The sequence below is a fragment of the Gavia stellata genome, unplaced genomic scaffold, assembly GCF_030936135.1.
Source record: "Gavia stellata isolate bGavSte3 unplaced genomic scaffold, bGavSte3.hap2 HAP2_SCAFFOLD_71, whole genome shotgun sequence".
In the NCBI taxonomy this organism is placed as follows: Eukaryota; Metazoa; Chordata; class Aves; order Gaviiformes; family Gaviidae; genus Gavia; species Gavia stellata.
This window is the reverse complement of record NW_026776518.1, coordinates 246,679-265,876: the sequence shown is the minus strand read 5'-3', so window position 1 is coordinate 265,876 and position 19,198 is coordinate 246,679.

Genomic DNA, 19,198 nt, shown 5'->3' with positions numbered 1-19,198 from the left:
TATGTACTGCCTGTACAATCATAGAACGGCTCAGCTTGGGCAGGAGCTCAGGAGGTCTCCAGTCCAACGTGCTACTCACAGCACAGTCAGCTCTGAGGTCAGACCTGCTTGCTCAGGTTGGACTGGGAATGATCCCAGTCTGTCCTGGAAAAGGGCCGGGGGATCCACTTTGGATTGGGAATGATCCCAGTCAGTCCTGGGAGGGGGCCAGGGGATCCACTTTGGATTGGGAATGATCCCAGTCTGTCCTGGGAAAGGGCCGGGGGATCCAGTTTGGACTGGGAATGATACCAGTCTGTCCCGGGAGGGGGCCAGGGGATCCAGATTGGACGGGGAATGATCCCAGTCTGTCCTGGGAGGGGGCCAGGGGGTCCAGTTTGGACTGCGAATGATCCCAGTCTGTCCTGGAGGGGGCCAGGGGCTCCAGTTTGGACTGGGAATGATCCCAGTCTGTCCTGGGAGAGGGCAAGGGAATCCATTTTGGACTGGGAATGATCCCAGTCTATCCTGGGAGGGGGCCAGGGGATCCAGTTTGGACTGGGACAGGGACCAGTCTGTACTGGGAAGGGGCCAGGTGATCTATTTTGGACTGGGACAGGGCCCAGTCTGTCCTGGGAGGGGGCCAGGGGATCCCGTTTAGACTGGGAATGATCCCAGTCTGTCCTGGGAGGGGGCCAAGGGATCCACTTTGGACTGGGAATGATCCCATTCTGTCCTGGCAGGGGGCCAAGGGATCCAATTTGGACTGGGAATGATCCCAGTCTGTCCTGGGGGGGGTCTAGAGGATCCACTTTGGACTGGGAATGATTCCAGTCCATACTGGGGGTGGGGCAGGGGATCCAGTTTGGACTGGTAATGATCCCAGTCTGTACTGGGAGGTGGCCAGGGGTTCCAGTTTGGACAGGGACAGGGCCAATCTGTCCGGGGAGGGGGCGAGGGGATTCAGTTTGGAGTGGGAATGATCCCAGCCTGTCCGGGGAGGGGGCCATGGGATCCAGTTTGGACTAGGACAGGGCCCAGTCTGTCCTGGGAGGGGGCAAGGGCATCCAGTTTGGACTGGGAACGATCCGTCTCTGTCCTCAGTGGGGGCCAGGGGATCCACTTTGGACTGGGACAGGGCCCATTCTGTCCTGGGAAGGGGCCAGGGGATCCAGTTGGACTGGGAATGATCCGTGTCTGTCCTGGGAGAGGGCCAGGGAATCCACTTTGCACTGGGAATGATCCCAGTCTGTCCTGGGAGAGGGCCAGGGGATCCAGTTTGGACTGGGAATGATCCCAATCTGTCCTGGGAGGGGGCCAGGGTATCCAGTTCGGACTGGGAATGATCCAAGTCCATACTGTGAGGAAGCCAGTGTATCCACTTCGGACTGGGAATGATCGCGGTCTGGACTGGGAGGGGGCCAGGGGACGCAGTTTGGACTGGGAAAGGGACGAGTGTGTCCTGGGAGGGGGACATGGGGTCCAGTTTGGACTGGGAATAATCCCAGTCTGTCCTGGGAGGGGGCCAGGGGATCCGATTTGGACTGGGAATGATCCCAGTCTGTCCTGGGAGGGGGCCAGGGGATGCAGTTTGGACTGGGACAGGGCCCAGTCTGTCCTGGGAAGGGGCCAGGGGATCCAGCTTGGACTGGGAATGATCCCAGTCTGTCCTGGGAGGGGGCCAGGGGATCCATTTTGGACTGGGAATGATCCCAGTCCATACTGGGAGCAGGCCATCGGATCCAGTTTGGACTGGGAATGATCCCAGTGTGTTCTGGGAGGGGGCCAGGGCATCCATGACTGCTGTGGGATAAGCCTGCTCTTGAACCATGCCAGGTGATAACAGAGCCAAGGAGTAAGTGACCTGAACGAAGGGACGCATCAGTAACCATCACATGCCGCCTTCCCTCTACCTCACATACCGCTCAGCCGCATAGCACAGTGCACTGGAAAATGCGTTTTCTTTTAGGAACAGCTTTAATTCAAAAGGAACCGTGGTACAGTTCTCGCCAAGCGTATCAAACAGACTCAGTACCTCGACTACTTTGGTGAAAAAAGCATTTCTGGAATGGAAACCCGGAAGTTTTGCAGAGAAGACAAAAGTACCAACCAAATAAGAAACAAATGCTAGCTTATTACTTGAAATTCTATTTTTTTCGTAGTATTTTCTGTTTGGCCTAGGCTAATAGGTTACAAGCATTGCCTAACAATGGAACAATTCCTAACAAAAGGAACTTCTGATGGGGGAATTAAACTGCTTATCTATCTGTGGCCTTGTTTGCACACTGGGCATATTCTTGCATACGATCTGCTAAAATTCTAAGTATTTTGGCACGTCCTGGTGGATTTATGCCTTCAGGCAGCAAAGGATTGCCACCAGGTCCTTGGGGGAAGGCCTCCTCCCCTGTGCTCTCCTCCAATACTGCACGTCTCTTCCTGCCGCACCGCCCTGTCCCTCCTGTACTCCTGGGTGTGCTTGATTCCCCAGCCGTCCGGGCGGGTGTTTGCTCATGAGTAGCCGTTTTTTCTGGTTTAGCATGTGGAACACTTATTGTTCTTCTCTTAGGAGCTTCTGAGGTTTGTGCCTTACCCGCACTATCTTCAATGACCTAGAGTTAAAAAACATCTGTTAATGCATTATTAATTACCAAACAGACTAACTTCCAACTGAGTGAGACAAAACTGAGGACAGCGAAATACTGCGTTTCCTTTCACATCACCACTGAATGTAAAGTTCGAAACATACAATGTACTCTCTCCTACAGAGGAAAGTTTATGCGGTTACGGGACAGAGAACAGAGTATTCAGTGTACGCAATCACATGCTCCATTTCTGAGATTTCTGTTCCCAAAGCCGAGACGCGCTACCTAACTGACAGCCTATTTAACTTCATCTGAAGTCTGGGACACCGAAAACCTTTTTCCATTCCTCGAGATCAATCAGTGTTTGTTTCTAAAGACTTTTCTGGTGGTTTCATTTTAAACAAAGTTTACAGGCTTTTTGTTTGGTTGGTTGTTACCGGTTTCTTACAGTACGAACCTTAACCACAAGAGGAGTCTCTAGTAAATTCAGCTCTGATGCTCCTGAAAACTTCTTTTGTGAGACGCAACCATGCGTATTTGGTTTCAGTGGGCTGGATGGCAGGAATGAAGTAGAAGCTCTGCATGGCGAATGTGAGCTACCACCCCATGCTGCAGAGCGTGAAGGAACAGGACGAGCCAGCAAACCCAGCAATCTGTTATGGTACACAATTTAAAATACGAAAAGAAATAAATCAGTGGAAAGAATCATGCTGCGTTCAAGAAATATGAGTTAGTACGTAACAAAAACATTCCATGAACAAGAAATACAGGTGAACCCTCCCTGTTGGGGTGATGTCTCAGGCCCACCAACAAGTCAGAGGCATTTTCTTCTTTTCAATTATTTTGTTGCATTTCATACTTAATTTCCTAAATCACTGCCTCTGAGGCAAGAGTAATCCAATATTAAGTTGCACAAGTGATGTCATTCTCGTGTCAGAAGAAAATGCATCCACATTTCAATGCTGGGACCACTTCAAATTCTCCTCTTAGTTGTGTCCCTAAGTTGGCCTTTTCTTTAACAGACACAAAACTAAATGCAAACAGAACACTTTGCAAGCACGGGAAGTGTACACACCCACACACATACACAAATATATATATATGAGAAGCAACACCTTTTTGAAATATTCATTCTGTAGATCTACTATACCTGGAACATTTTCCTGAAAATTTTCTAACTGGTGCCCCAACAAATGCATTGCGCGACTCTGCATCAGGGAGAGGATGTGTTATGACTGGTGGTTCTGTCACTCCAGGACTAGAATTAAAAGGAAAATGTAAATGACTTTCATTCCCCTGAAGTCCAAACATACCAGAATCCAAGTTTATTTGACCATACCACCTGCAGGAAAATCATCTGACAACTACTAGCCTCTTTTCCGCTCTATTATCATAGCAGAAAAACTCACTCTCCAAATATTACTTACGATGTATTGATTCTTAAATGCTACATATTGTATGTGCAAAAAAGCCAGACAAAGCTCTATTCAGGCGCACCTTCCCTCCAAAACGCTAACGCAATTCAAATGGATTTTTCTCTCTCTCTCCAAACATGTAGCTCAAGACTAAACTTTGTTAGAAGGCTGCTTACCTATCATGCAGTGAGAAACTGGTTTTCTGCTTGTTTGCTACCCGTACTTCTCCAATTTTGGACAATACATTACTGATGAAAGTTGCTCTTGGGTGCACGTTTCCTGCATTAGCTTGTTTTGTTACTGTTGATAATGGCTTTGGTCTTGCGACTGTAAAGCGAGAGGGAAAAACTCTCAGCCTTGTGTAATCAAAGCGATGGTTAGCTGTCCATTGTATTTCCCCCCCGAAAAATTACCTTCTCTTAAGACCGATGAAGGCAAATGGTAAGTCTTGGCTCTCTCTACATCCAGCTTCCTTTCTCTAGGAAGGATCTTGCCATATTGGTCTAATACAGAATTTCTGGCAAGCGCGCTCTCTCTCAAGCGAGGATCACGATCATTCTGATGAATGAAAAGCGTAAAGCAGAACGCTGACGTAATTACAAGAAGTTCGTTGCATGAAACTGCCTGTGCTATTTCTAATGAGTGAATAAACGTCCTCTGCAGATATAGTAAAATGCATCCACCGCACAGAACAGCAGCAAGTGCTACCCATCAGCACACACTTTGGAGTAGTGGAATATTTTGTTCAATTTTTAGGTTCGGCTGTAACTTAAGGTGTAGAAGCTTCTTCCTAGTATTTCAAAGAACGGTATAAAACCCCAAGCATTGTTGAGTACTATCAAAAACGGTTAGTAACACCTAAGAGAACCTTGCACACTTAACGCTTACCATGCGATTAACCTTCATTGTCTGATTCAACTGTAGTGCTGGGATATAGTTGGTACGCTGCAGATAGTGGACTAAAAGAAGTTCGCGATTCTGAACACCAGCAGTGGTCTGTAAAAACTTCTCCAAACACTCCTGTGAGAAATAACACATTTCAAAAATTGATTATGAATCTGCCTCTTCTCTGTTCAAAGAGACGATTAAGATTTTTTTTTTCTTGTCCACACTTACTCGTTCAGGGCCTGTGAAAGGTAGGTTCAGTAAGTCTTCCATTAGTCCCACCTCCTGACAGACTTCAAACATGTGTTTTAACAGCTCTTCTGGGTTTAAATTAGTGGTATGTTGCTTCAACAGACCCCAAGCCTCCACCATGCACCTGCAATTAATTTTTGTGAGACGTAAAGGAATATTAATAGTATAGCCAAAAAGATGACCCAAAGTTGTGGTATTCAAAGTTTAAAGGAAATTTAGGGCACCGTGATTTGTATTATTTGTTCTCCACCTGTCACAATATTTGAGCGCCAAAACGGGGGGATATATTTCTTTACCTATTGGACAACAGCACAGTGAGGAAAAGCCGCGCTTCACTACTGCTTGACATTGAGGGCTTCATCATCTGTACGTATCTGAGGGCTCGCCTATGCTCTCCTTGGCACATGAGGGACTGAAGAATTCTCATATGTTGCCATGACACAGTTTTGATTGTAGCTGGATGAAAGAGCAGGGCCAGTGAATTCTGTAGAAGTCAGAGATCACGTTTAATAAGATACATACATACACGCAGGCAACAAAAATATTCAAAAGTTTCTTAAGGAAGGGTGAACGGGTGTTAAATAAACTTAGGTGACTAACCAATGAAATACCTGATACGGGACATGTAGATAACAAGTATTTGCAGGAAAAAGCATTAGAGCATTCAGTTAGCCATACAGAACAGAGTGTTTTAAAAGGAGTAGGTCACACTTTTCTAGGTTCATCAAATCTCTGCATACAAACATGGCTTTTTATAAATACACTACTAAATAATAAGTTCTTCTCCCAGACAAACCACTGTGACAGGCAAAGAACAACGCTGTGACAGGCAAAGAACAACCTTCAGCATCAGAAAGAACATGGATTAGGTTGAAAAGTCACTTTTGCAGTCTTCTGTCTCAACTCCGGCTGCTATGATCTTAGCTTTAATATTTAAAGTACCTAAACCACTGTTTTGGAGAAAGTGCTCAACTGGTCTGCTGAAAACAGCCTAAACGGATGGCTTTGAAAAGTCAAATATCAAGCATTATTAAAGTGGACTTTGTCTTCCTTTTCACCAACTGCCTGTCAAAGTCATTGAAACAAACATTTCAAAGCATAATTTATTGCTGAAGATGTCGTGGCAGTATTACAAAAAAGCTTCTGATGTTTTATCACCTGTTACTAGCTAAGCACCAATTTATTAAAATCGCTTTCTAGATTATCGCTTTGTACTGCAATGTATATCTCGCTAAACTGTTACATACTTACTTCATAATCATTGTGATCTAGAAGCCAGAAACCTTGAACAAGCTTAACAAGACCCCAAGGGATAGCAAAGGCAGTTGGGAAGGAGTCGATTAAAGTTTCTGTTTTGTTCGGAAAGGAATGCATGACATCTAGCAGCAAGTAAATTGTCTGGTATCACGTATCTAATTAAGGCTAATAAATTTGTAAGACCAAAATTTATCACGTAACATTTAGAAAAACATCAGGAAGTAAGGATATGCAAGTGGTAGGAAGCAGAAAATACTAATGGCTTAGTCTTGCCGTTTTAAGCTATTCTAACCTGACGAGACTCGGGTCCTAACCGCAAAACTGCATTCTGAATAAATAACCAGAAAGAAAGGCTCTTTGGTTTCTGTAAGGCATTCAAAAAGGTTAACTTCGGGTATTTAACTACTTCAGTTAGAAACTCAGGCTCCCGCTTTAGTCAGTGGAGCTACCAGTTGGACATTCAAAACATTTGAACATCCCACGCTTAGTTATTAAAGCAAACAAATTCTACAGTTGGTTTTTTTCCTCATTTCCAGAGTATATGAACCAATGTAAATTATGGTGTCCTTACAACACAACTCAGCTCGGAATGATTAAAATGGGATTTACACCAGTATGTGGATCACTCACTGGCAGTGTCATCTTCGCTTTCTGACATCCATTTTTAGGGACATACTCTAATAAGACAGCTCTGGGGTACAACAGTTTTTAAACCCCTTGCTCTCTAGGCTCTCCTCTCGGCTTAGGCAACAAACAACAAAAGCAATTCTGGATATTTCCGCAGCTTAGAAATTAAGTTTCTGCCCAATGACTTTTTCCTCTGTTTACTATTCTGTGTGCATGCACTTTTAACAGAACAAAAGCTTTGCAACAAAACATTAAAAAAAAAAGAAAAAAGAAATGCACAGTACAAAGAAATAAAACAATGCTTCTGTCTAGGACTTAATTCTAAACGAAATGTTTTCACTTGCATTGTGTTTGAAGGACAAATTAAAAAATGTTACGAAACACGTAGGTGACAAGCATTTAAGAACATCTACGTGCATATACTGAAGGTGTAATAAAAATAACTAGAAAGGATACAATTGCATGCTTGTAGCTTTCTTCAATGCTTTCTAGCAAATAGAGATCCAGCAGTGCCTGAAATGAAAAATTGAAAGTTTTTTAAAAACTCCTGTCTTTCATAAATCACTGCCTTTTGGGTGGGGTTTTTTTTGGGGGGGGGTGAGGGTTTGTTGTTGTTGCTGTTGTCATTCTTGTTTTCTGTGAACATAACACTCACATGTAAACTAGCAGGTGGATATTTCCCAGTTCCTCCTTCATCTCTCCGCCACAACTTCTCAACTTGGTCTCCTAACTGGGAAACCATTCCATCAATCATCAAGCAGTCAGAATCCCATTTTCCTCTGGAACAGAAGGTAGCAAGGATTCAGGCAGAGTAAACCACGAATTCCAGCCTCGCAGTGTAACAGATTTCCTCCAGTCAAAAGCAAAAAAAAAAGCTCCCAGGAGTCAAAGAAAGTAACAGACATACAAAGGCACGATTAGGACTTGAAATGCACGTGAAAGAAATTTCTGAGTCAGGTGAAAGATGTTCGTTAGATCATGTTCAGTTATTAACGGAGGTCAAAATAGAATTACAATTACGGATGGCTGAACTTTTAACAATTACATTCGTCACAAGTCCATCACAGCCTTCTGCTGACTGCGACGCTACCCTTTAATTTCCCGACAATAGCAAGCGCCAAAAGCACACCAGAGCTTGTGTGCTTCTAAGGATCACATGAGCCTGTGTGCAAGTTACTTGAGAATTAAGCTCAGAAAGATGAACTTTACAGTCAATACCTAATACGCTGCAGCTTCCACCTTAACTCATCTTGCAGCCTCTTCTTCACAGTGCCATAGCCTAAGCTTGTTTAGGTCTTTCCTTAGTTTCCAGTACCATTTCCAAAGAAAAATCTATTATCGTCTAATCCAAGGCCTATCACCTATATGCTAGTAAGCTAGTCCAGGAAAGAGAGTTTACGTTAGGAAGGGACTTCTATGCACTAGCCAATAGAGTGCTAGGTGTGCCAACTACACGTAACTCTGACTGTCTTACGAAATTACACAAAGGTACTTGCGAGTAGGAGCTTTAGGCCAATACAATTATTACCATCTATTACTAGCCCATAAAAGAGATGATTTGTTTTCTTTTTAAACATGCTTTCTTCTGTGTCCAAAACAATTGTTCTGTGAACGCTGTGCTTTCCTGAACCAGACACGACTGATCCTAGCCTAGGCACGTGATCTTTTCCAGTAGTGACAAATGATACAGATGAGCCAATGAATTAAGTACCCTACAAAAAACGATGATACCAACAAGTGGTACTAAGCCGAGGGATATATAAGGATTTTACCATGGGCAAGTAACCCCTGGGCTCAAGAGAACACATGCATCACTGACGTCACGAGTATGGCCGGCAAATGCATTAAGCACAGCAAATACAACGGCTGAGATAAAAGCCGTTCCCTTCCACTTCTAAATTTGCAGTGGAAGTGTTCCAGAGTTTTCCAGTAAGGCTTACCTTGACAAACGCTCAAGTTTCTGTCGCTGACCAGCATAGTAGCTCTGAATCAGAGGATAGTTGTAGAAAGGTCGAGACAAATGCATATCATCATCTACAGGCAATAACGTAAAAGCAAGTTAAAGAAACAATAGCACGTTTTTCGACTAAAATTTTTGACTAAAAAGACAGACACAAGGTAAGCATCAAGAAGCCTCCAACTCTGAAAGAAGCTAACCCATTTCTGCCTTTGCCAGAAGAGATGTAAGAGACAAAACTCAATTCCTTCTTGTCTCAAGCGCCATTTCAAGCTTGCAGTTGATGTAGCATTCAGAACATGTAGCGTTAGCTGAAGTTCACTATAAAAAACACCAGTTCTCAAAGGGAATGGCTTTTTAAACATGTCATGTGAGCATTTGTAAAGACAATTAGGGCTGACAATAGAACTTATAAACCATCCAAATAAAGAAGCATTTCAAGGCGTATTGTTTCCTCAAGCAAGACATAAAAAGTTCAAAACATGCAGGTAGTGCTTTTACTGTACAAACAAGCATTCCAACAGGCGTTTGTTGCCTAATACTAATTTGTCTAAAATCCCAAGTATTTCAAGCTGTGGACACAAGCAGCTCCTTGAATCAGAGCCTTATTGCTATTTCTAAAAAACTTCCAGGAAAGAAACTGCTTGCATTATTCTACGCTATGTATTTGAAAAACCTGTAGAATCTCAATTTCACCACCAGAGCTTCTCGGCATACGTTGTCACTGAACCAACACTACTTGCTGCTGACAAAACATTTACAAAAGCGTGGCTAAGCACGTGTTCCTAGGAATCACTTACTGGACAGTCTCCTTGGTACAAATGTCTTATGCTTTATGCTTACCTAAACCCTCTGGAAGGAGACTGGCTCGACAGAACCAGATGACCACTCGTGCATACAAAGAAATGAGGCTAGCTACCACCTTCTTGTTTGTCAAGTCTGCAAAACCTGAAAAAAGGCATAGGATGATTTTTGTTATGCAATTCCTTTCCTTTTTACAAAACTCCCTTCATCATACTACATAGAAAATACAAAAATGACCCAGTAGAAATCTCTCGTCTTTGCATTTTCTACTCTGTATCGCTTTCTTATTTGAAGAAAAAACCCACAATCACCACCAAAAGAGAAAGCAACCCCTCCAAAGAACCAGATTCACTAAAGGTTAACATAAAACAAAATTAAGCCTGAACTGTTAAATACACGCAGGAAGACGACACCTGGTTTTCAAGTAGCAGAGATTTTTACTAGAGCAAAGGGACAGTCTTTCTTTTTCTCAATATGCCAAGAACAACTTATGATCTAAAAAGCTATAGAAACTCAAGTAACTTACTTTACAAGTCACTCATTTGCGCTTCCTTTATCTTTTTTAGTAATTTGCAATTCAATATTTGCATGCAATTATAAATTGCTGGCTAGGAATTAAAAAGAAACATGTTGAGCATTACCACACTCAGGTGCTGCAATTTCAACCCAGTTGCTTACATAGCTTCTTGCTGAGCGTAGTCTCCCCTAGCCGCTTGCGTGAACTCCACAAGAAACTGTTTCCCTGAACTCAACGCATATTGAGTGGTCGTCCCAGCTTCTCAGATTTAAGCCCCTTCGCCCAGCTAAATTTAACTGTCTTCCAATCACCAAACCCAACAAAAGCTCACGTTCCCACAATTACAACCCAAGCATAATTCCAAACCTTAAGAAAGCATACCAAAGATTTAATAATACTATGACAAACCTTTTTCAGTCAGCTCTTGTGCTTCTGTTAGAGAACAGTTTAAGACTGTGCTAAGGTTGCTCAAAAGCAACTGGCAGTGCTGAAGAGACTGTAACGTCTGTGGGTCAACGAAGTTGCAAGAGCCATCAAAGAGCGGAACACCTTTTCAAGAACAAACATTAAAGCATTAGCCTACAGAGCAATTTCAGAGTTTCAAAGCACACTTAAAGAACCGCGTGCAATGCCATATACCAGCAGATTACTGGATAAGCTCAATTAGAAGGAATGATTTTATGTTTGTGGAATGACTACACTAGTACTCACATATTTGGTCCAATTCTTCTTTTGTAGAGATCACTTTGTTCCATGTCCACTCAAGAACAAGCCGTAAATTAGCAGCAGAACTTGGCTGCTCTTTAAAAAGAGACAACAAAAAAGAAACAAATCAACAACTTCAAACTAACCAATATATAACATAAAAACAATGTAAAGAAGTATTACCTTCAGATGCCCACTGTTTAATGCACCCAGTCAGAAGTTCTAAAGAACCTGTCCGGACAGCAGCTGACAATACCGCTTCTAACTGCTCCTTCTAAACATAACAGACAAAGTAAAATGAGAATCTTACATACTTTCAATAGCTGAACCATCAACAGCAAATGGTTGTTTCTACCGGTATACTCATGCAGACAACACAAAGTCAAGTAGTACACCTGCAACTAATTCCACATTCTTCTTCTGAATTCTAGCCACAGGCTGGACTGCTGCTTGGTCTGAGGAACACATTAAACTTTTCCTCTGACATTTCAACTTACCGAAGGCTAATTCTAATCTTTATTTGCACGCCTCTGCATTATAGTCTCAATTTCCTGAGTTCCAGTTAACTACTTTCAGTAACATCCTCTGCTAATACCCATTACGCATTTTGTGCACATGAGCTCGCCATCAGGAATGCATGAAGGGGACAGAACAAATACCCTCTCTGCGTGGGAACAGTGAAGCTCAGGTCAAGCAGCTTTCTAGACTATGAAGACATGAAGCAGTTCTGACACCCAAAACATGAAGTTATACTTTTCTCAGATGACAGAAAAGAAGTGAACCATTTAAATTCTAATAGGTTTAAATTTTAGGCTGTTCAAATACTGTATTCTAACGTGCTGGTAATCCTTCAGAAGGATAATGCACAGGTACGCACAGGCATGCGATATTAAGGAGTAGTTTATTTCAGCTGGTGTTCTGATACTTCTTTCGGCTGAAATGATCCTTCATAAAATTTCACTGTTTTGTTTGGTTGGGTTTTGTTTGTTTCTTTGTTTGAAACGTAATTCAAAAGTCTCTTTCCCTTCTGGGTAAAATCATTGCATTCAAAGCGATTTCTACACATTAGAATACACATGGGATACTTCCTTCTGTTTCTGAAAGCTGCTTTCAGACAAGGAAACACACCAAATACTACGTAGGGTGGCAAACAAAACTCCAAACCAAGCTTCCTGACCCTAATTCTGAAGTTTGCCTTACTAACATTCAAAAGAAATCCCTGCTCAAATGCCTAACAAGTCTCTGAACGATACAGTCACAATGCAGCAAAGGTTATTAAAAAATGCCTTGATTTCCCAAGTTATTCCCAAACTGGAGCTGACAGCAGAACGTCTAATTTGAATGTAAGAGTCTACATCAGGCTTGCAAAATAAGCAGTCTCTGGGCTAGGTCAGCTGGCCAAGAAATTTATTTTAGCTACCACACTGCGCAGAAGTGTTATTTGCCCTAAGACACTTCCACAAATCTAGCAAAGAATCCGGTAGACAGGAAGATGAGGGCAGTGGGAAGACCGCTCTCCCCTTCCTACTAATTGCTCCACTGTATGACGACTAGCCAGCTGATCATTTCGCTTAGATGCTGCCTGGCTGAGGATGGGCTGTTCATCACAAAGGCTCCATCTCTCATGAAACTCTTCAGATGAGAGAGCAGGGGTGGTGCACTGCAAATGGAAAACCTGAGAAAGAGGGGCCTGAAGTCACCATGGTGGGATAAAGAGGATCGAAGGGAGAGGGCGTCATGAGATATAGGCGGCTAAGGTGTTGCAGCAACAAGAGGGCTGTCTAAGCGGGGGAAATGGGGCTACTGGAGCGCAAGGCAAAGGCTACAGAGGTGAAGATCTGCTTTGAGAGGCCGCAGAAAAGCCGAGTGATGATGGGAAAATGAAGGGAAGCGGTGAGGAAATTGTCAGGTAGAGCTGACAACAGTAATCCTTTAGCACGGCCCACCTCCTTGGAAGCAAATGATCGGGTATAGTGCAGCAAGCTGATGTTTGCAACAGCTCACATCCTAGCGAGACACCCCCATCGTCAGCTACTGCACTGAACCTAATGCTTTGAGAAACTGACAGGGATAAAGGTTGTTCTGAGGGAAAGATGCTTCCTTGTGCATAGCTGTGGCACAGAATTAATAGATGGGTCTCTAAAGACAGATCTGTTAGGGCTGTTCCCAGTCAAACTCAGCAGCTTGGATCTAGGACTGCTATTACTTCTGCTCACTAAAGTCACCACCTGCATTTCAGTGCAACTTGCAAATAATAGGAAAATCAGATTATCGTGTCTTGTAGCCTCTGGAGCCCCGTCAGACAAGATGGGTGTGTTTCCCCCTTGATTCCCTGATATGTGCTCACCTGACTCAAACTGGATGGCTGGACATCAACTAGTCTTGGAGACAGCAAGCCAGCTGCAAGACGCCTATTGTAGCTATCGTGAATGGCTTCACTTGTCAAAGGACCAGATTTCTTCAAAAATTTCAAGGTCTGAAACATCAATCAAAAACTACAGATTAAGACAGCATTATTATTCAGTCACTAAGGTTCTGGATAACCACTACGAGAAATAACATAAATGTTCACTGAAACTGTCAGAAAGCTTGCATCAGTAATACCCTTTAGGTTAGCCATCTCAGTAAGCATTACTATGTAGAGTCTTAAAGACGGCAGCCAAACTAACAGTTACAGTTTATAAACAAAGTCCTGTAAAACAAAATACCAGCCCTTGCAATGCTTAATTAAGTATTTTCTAGCTTCTCTGTCAATACACAGGCCTTTCTTTTTCCCCGAACGCTGACGCAAAATGCATTCTATCGAAGCCAAAACTGACACACAACTTCAAATCACACTGTGGAAGACCCTTGCTATGCTTGTTTGTGCAGAAGCTGGTTTACGTTGGAAATGTTTAGTGAGCTCAAACTTAATTCAAAATTATTTGTTACAATCTGTGCAGTGGCTCAGAAGTTATGATTTGGCCAAGTCTGGGAGAACAAAGAATTCATTGCTTCTTAAACAGTCAAATAATTTTTCATTTTCTCCATTCTGTCCTCCTTTTTCAGGTTAATCAGGGATCCAAACCCTAACTCAAGCCTAAGCAGGCAGTTCGACTGATGGGTAATATAGAAGTAACAGCTTTCGCCGCCTTCCACGACATTTTTGTTCTTGCTCCTACAGCAACGTTGTATTCCGTTCTAGACACTCAATCCCTGATCGTGCTTCAACAGGAGACAATGGTAGTTTTACAGTCCCAAGAGTGGACCAAAAACGTTACCATTGGCATAAAAGTGGCAGGGTACAATTGCGATTCTGCGTGTGGATGGGCAGGATGAGCATAAAATGGTCTCTGACACTGAAAGCAGTGCAATAGAAAACTTAGAAAAGCTACATCTCTTGGCAGTCTCAATAAAGATACAGTAAAAGATCACCTCCTTCTGCAAGCCGGTGCAAGTCATGTGAACGACTCCGGAGTTCAGCAAGCACGAACCATCTGCAGAAACAAAGAACGTTTGACAACATTCCATGCTCTCACAGTTATGTTAGGACCACTTTACTTTTTTTAAACAGCAATATCTGGAAAGCTATAACTGAGTACCCAGAAGAAGAAGAAAGACAAGAAGAAAGAATTTTAGCTCTCTAGCCCAACAGCCCCCAACAGCTAAGATCCTGTATCTGATGCAGACCGTAGCCTTGATTTCCCTTTAAATGAGAAAGCAAACAAAACCAACACAGATCGAAATTTGACACTAGAGCCAGTTTACCCAGCTACCTCCTATGGTTATTCTCTAACACAACTATACTGCCATTCAAGAGTTGCAGTCCCTGCCTAACGTGGCTAAGCTAGCAAAAGTTCCTAAAGCCAGTTCTGAAATTACGCTCTTTTTTACATTGCTTGTTCTACCTGGACAGATGGATGGAGGTGCCAAGTGTCTCAGTACAGACCACACACACAGCCTTCCAGCACAGGGAGACAGTAGTTAACAAGGCATTTCCAGCGTACCACACGCTTGCCCCTCTCAGCACAAGTTCCGGAATCACAGAATCACAACAAAGAGGATTCCAGTCCCTGGAACCCACGTGGCCCAACCCCCCCGCTCAAGCAGGGTCACCTAGAGCAGGCTGCCCAGCACCGTGCCCACACGGCTTTTGAATAGCTCATTCTGGAACGTACTTTTACGAGCAGCAACCTGACAAGCTGAACCTCAAAAGCATTTGCAACACGTGCAACAGGCCCTGGTTTTTGGTGACTCTCTCCTACCAATTTAAGCATTCTCTCCACCACATAAGGAAAACACTACCACACCAGCAAAGCCTTGTCACCGTTATTTCCACACCAGCAAAGCCTTCTCACCGTCGGGGCATTGCTGGCAGAGAGGTGTGTGAGTAACAAATCTGAAAGATGACAAGAAGGGGAAAACATCAGACCACAGGTTAAGGTATCTGGCCGCGATGCCTCTTACTGGGAAACTTGCCTGAGCCACGGCGGCATACTGGTGCTCCCACTCCTTCCGGGCTTCCTCCAGCCGGGACTCTCTCGTTGCCCGTGTGCTCCGGATCCGCCGCTCATGCTCAGCCAGCAAAAACCGCACCTCTTCTGAACAGCTTTAACCAGGGTATCTACGTGTAAGATAGCAAACCCCGTGAGGGACGAGGACCAGCACCGTGGCAGCCACGCAGCGTGTTCACAGTTGTTCAAAATGTTCTCTGCCACCCACTTTGTAAGAAATCCACCGGTGGACCTACCTCAGCTGCATTCCCACCACACTTCCTCGATCTTACAGATTACCAGAGATACCTCCTGATAACGCTTGGGGAAGTCAAAATCTACTTGCTATTTATGCTGAAATACGTACGTGTTTCGTCGGCTGTTGGTGGCCCTGTGCTCCCGAGCCCAGCCAGACTGGACAACACTTTGTTATTTTCAGCCTTCAGGTCTCTTATAAGCTTCTCCCCGGGACTTGCATTTACACTGCTTTCTTCCTCATCTGTTTTGTCCTTTTAAATATGAAAATACATAAAAGACAAAACAGAAGCCGGTACCCAAATAATCCCAGCAAACAGCAAGATTTCCTGTCAAAAATTACGCTTCTATTTTTTTCTTCCCCCACCCCCCCCCCCCTTTTGTTCTTTTCCCTGTTCAGAAATATCCCATGTAGCTCTGGAACTTCACAAGTGAAAAGGTCTCATGGCCACTTTGCTCCTCGGGTGGAAGCATCTGATGCCCACTCCTGTACTGTTACCAGCAATCACAGCCTGGTTTGGTTTGATTTGGTATTGATCCCAGTCTGTCCTGGGAGGGGGCCAGGGGATCCAGTTTGGACTGAAACAGGGCCCAGTCTCTCCTGGGAGGGGGCCAGGGGATCCATTTTGGACTGGGAATGATCCCAGTCTGTCCTGGGAGGGGGCCAGGGGATCCAGTTGGAACTGGGAATGATTGCAGTCTGTACTGGGAGCGGGGCAGAGAATGCAGCTTGGACTGGGAATGATCCCAGTCTGTCCTGGGAGGGGGCCAGGGAATCCAGTTCGGACTGGGAATGATCTCACTCTGTCCTGGGAGCGGGCTAGGGGCTCCAGCTTGGACTGGGACAGGGCCCAGTCTGTCCTGGGAGCGGGCCAGGGAATCCAGTTTGGAATGGGAATGATCCCAGTCTGTGCGGGGAGGGGGCCAGGGGATCCAGTTTGGACTGGGAATGATCCCAGTCTGTCCTGGGAGGGGGCCAGGGAATCCAGTTTGCACTGGGAATGATCGCAGTCTGTCCTGGGAGGGGGCCAGGGGATCCAATTTGGAATGTCAATGATCCCAGTCTATCCTGGGAGGGGGCCAGGGGATCCAATTTAGACTGGGAATGATCCCACTCTGGACTGGGAGGGTGCCAGGGGATCCAGTTTGGACTGGGACAGGGCCCAGTCTGTCCTGGGAGGGGGCCAGGGGATGCAGTTTGGACTGGGAATGATCCCAGTCTCTCCTGGGAAGGGGCCAGGGCATCCAGTTTGGACTGGGAATGATCTCACTCTGCCCTGGGAGCGGGCTAGGGGCTCCAGCTTGGACTGGGACAGGGCCCAGTCTGTCCTGGGAGTGGGCCAGGGAATCCACTTTGGACTGGGAATGATTGCAGTCTGTCCTGGGAGGAGGCAAGGACATCCAATCTGGAATGGGGCAGGGCCCAGTCTGTCCTGGTAGGGGGCCAGGGGATCCCTTTTGGACTGGGAATGATTCCAGTCCATACTGGGAGGAAGCCAGTGTATCCACTTTGGACTGGGAATGATCGCGGTCTGTCCTGGGAGGGGGCCAAGGGATCCAGTTTGGACTGGGACAGGGCCCAGTCTATCCTGGGAGGGGGCCAAGGGATCCAGTTTGGACTCGGAATGATCCCAGTCTGTCCTGGGAGGGGGCGAAGGGATCCAATTTGGAATGGGAATTATCCCAGTCTGTCCTGGGAGGGGGCTGGGGGATCCAGTTTGGACTGGGAATGATCCCAGTCTGTCCTGGGAGGGGTCCAGGGGATGCAGTTTGGACTGGGAATGATCCCAGTCTGTACTGGGAGGGGGACAGGGGATCCAGTTTGGACTGGGGATGCTCCCAGTCTGTCTGGGGAGGGGGCCAGGGGATGCAGTTTGGACTGGGACAGGGCCCAGTCTGTCCTGGGAGGAGGCAAGGACATCCAATCTGGAATGGGGCAGGGCCCAGTCTGTCCTGGTAGGGGGCCAGGGGCTCCAGTTTCGACTGGGAATGATCCCAGTCTGTCCTGGGAGGGGGCCAGGGAATCCAGTTTGCCACGGGAATGATCCCAGTCTGTCCTGGGAGGGGGCCAGGGGATCCAATTTGGAATGTCAATGATCCCAGTCTGTCCTGGGAGGGGACCAGGGGATCCAATTTAGACTGGGAATGATCCCACACTGGACTGGGAGGGTGCCAGGAGATCAAGTTTGGACTGGGACAGGGCCAAGTCTGCCCTGGGAGGGGGCCAGGGCATCCAGTTTGCACTGGGACGGGGACCAGTCTGTCCAGGGTGGGGGCCAAGGGATCCAGTTTGGACTAGGAATGTTCCCATTCTATCCTGGGAGGGGGCCAAGGGATCCAGTTTGGACTGGGAATGATCCCAGTCTGTCCTGGGAGGGGGCCAAGGGATCCAGTTTGGACCGGGAATGATCCCAGTCTGTCCTGGGAGGGGGCCAGGGGATCCAGTTTGGACTGGGACAGGGCCCAGTCTGTCCTGGGAGGGGGCCAGGGAATCCAGTTTGGAATGTCAATGATCCCAGTCTGTCCTGGGAGGGGGCCAGGGAATCCAGTTTGCACTGGGAATGATCGCAGTCTGTCCTGGGAGGGGGCCAGGGGATCCACTTGGAACTGAAAATGATCCCAGTGTGTCCTGGGAGGGGGCCAGGGGATCCATTTTGGACTGGGAATGATCCCAGTCTGTCCTGGGAGGGGGCCAGGGGATCCAGTTTTGACTGGGAATGATCCCAGTCTGTCCTGGGAGGGGGCCAGGGGATCCAGTTTGGACTGGGAATGATCCCAGTCTGTCCTGGGAGCGGGCCAGGGGACCCAGTTTGGACTGGGACAGGGCCCAGTCTGTCCTGGGAGGGGGCCAGGGGCTCCAGTTTGGACTGGGACAGGGACCAGTCTGTCTAGGGTGGGGGCCAGGGGATCCAGTTTGGACTAGGAATGATCCCATTCTATCCTGGGAGGGGGCCAAGGGATCCAGTTTGGACTGGGAATGATCCCATTCTATCCTGGGAGGGGGCCAAGGGATCCAGTTTGGACTGGGAATGATCCCAGTCTGTCCTGGGAGGGGGCCAAGGGATCCAGTTTGGACTGGGAATGATCCCATTCTGTCCTGGGAGGGAGCCAGGGGCTCGAGTTTGGACTGCAACAGGGCCCAGTCTGTCCTGGGAGGGGGCCAGGGGATCCAGTTTGGACTGGGACAGGGCCCAGTCTGTCCTGGGAGGGGGCCAGGGGATCCAATTTGGACTGGGAATGATTCGTGTCTGTCCTGGGAGGGGGGAAGGGGATCCATTTTGTACAGGGACAGGGCCCAGTCTGTCCTGGGAGCGGGCCAGGGAATCCAGTTTGGAATGGGAATGATCCGTGTCTGTCCTGGGAGGGGGGAAGGAGATCCATTTTGTACTGGGACTGGGCCCAGTCTGTCCTGGGAGGGGGCCAGGGGATCCAGTTTGGACTGGGGATGGGGACCAGTGTGTCCAGGGTCGGGGCCAAGGGATGCAGTTTGG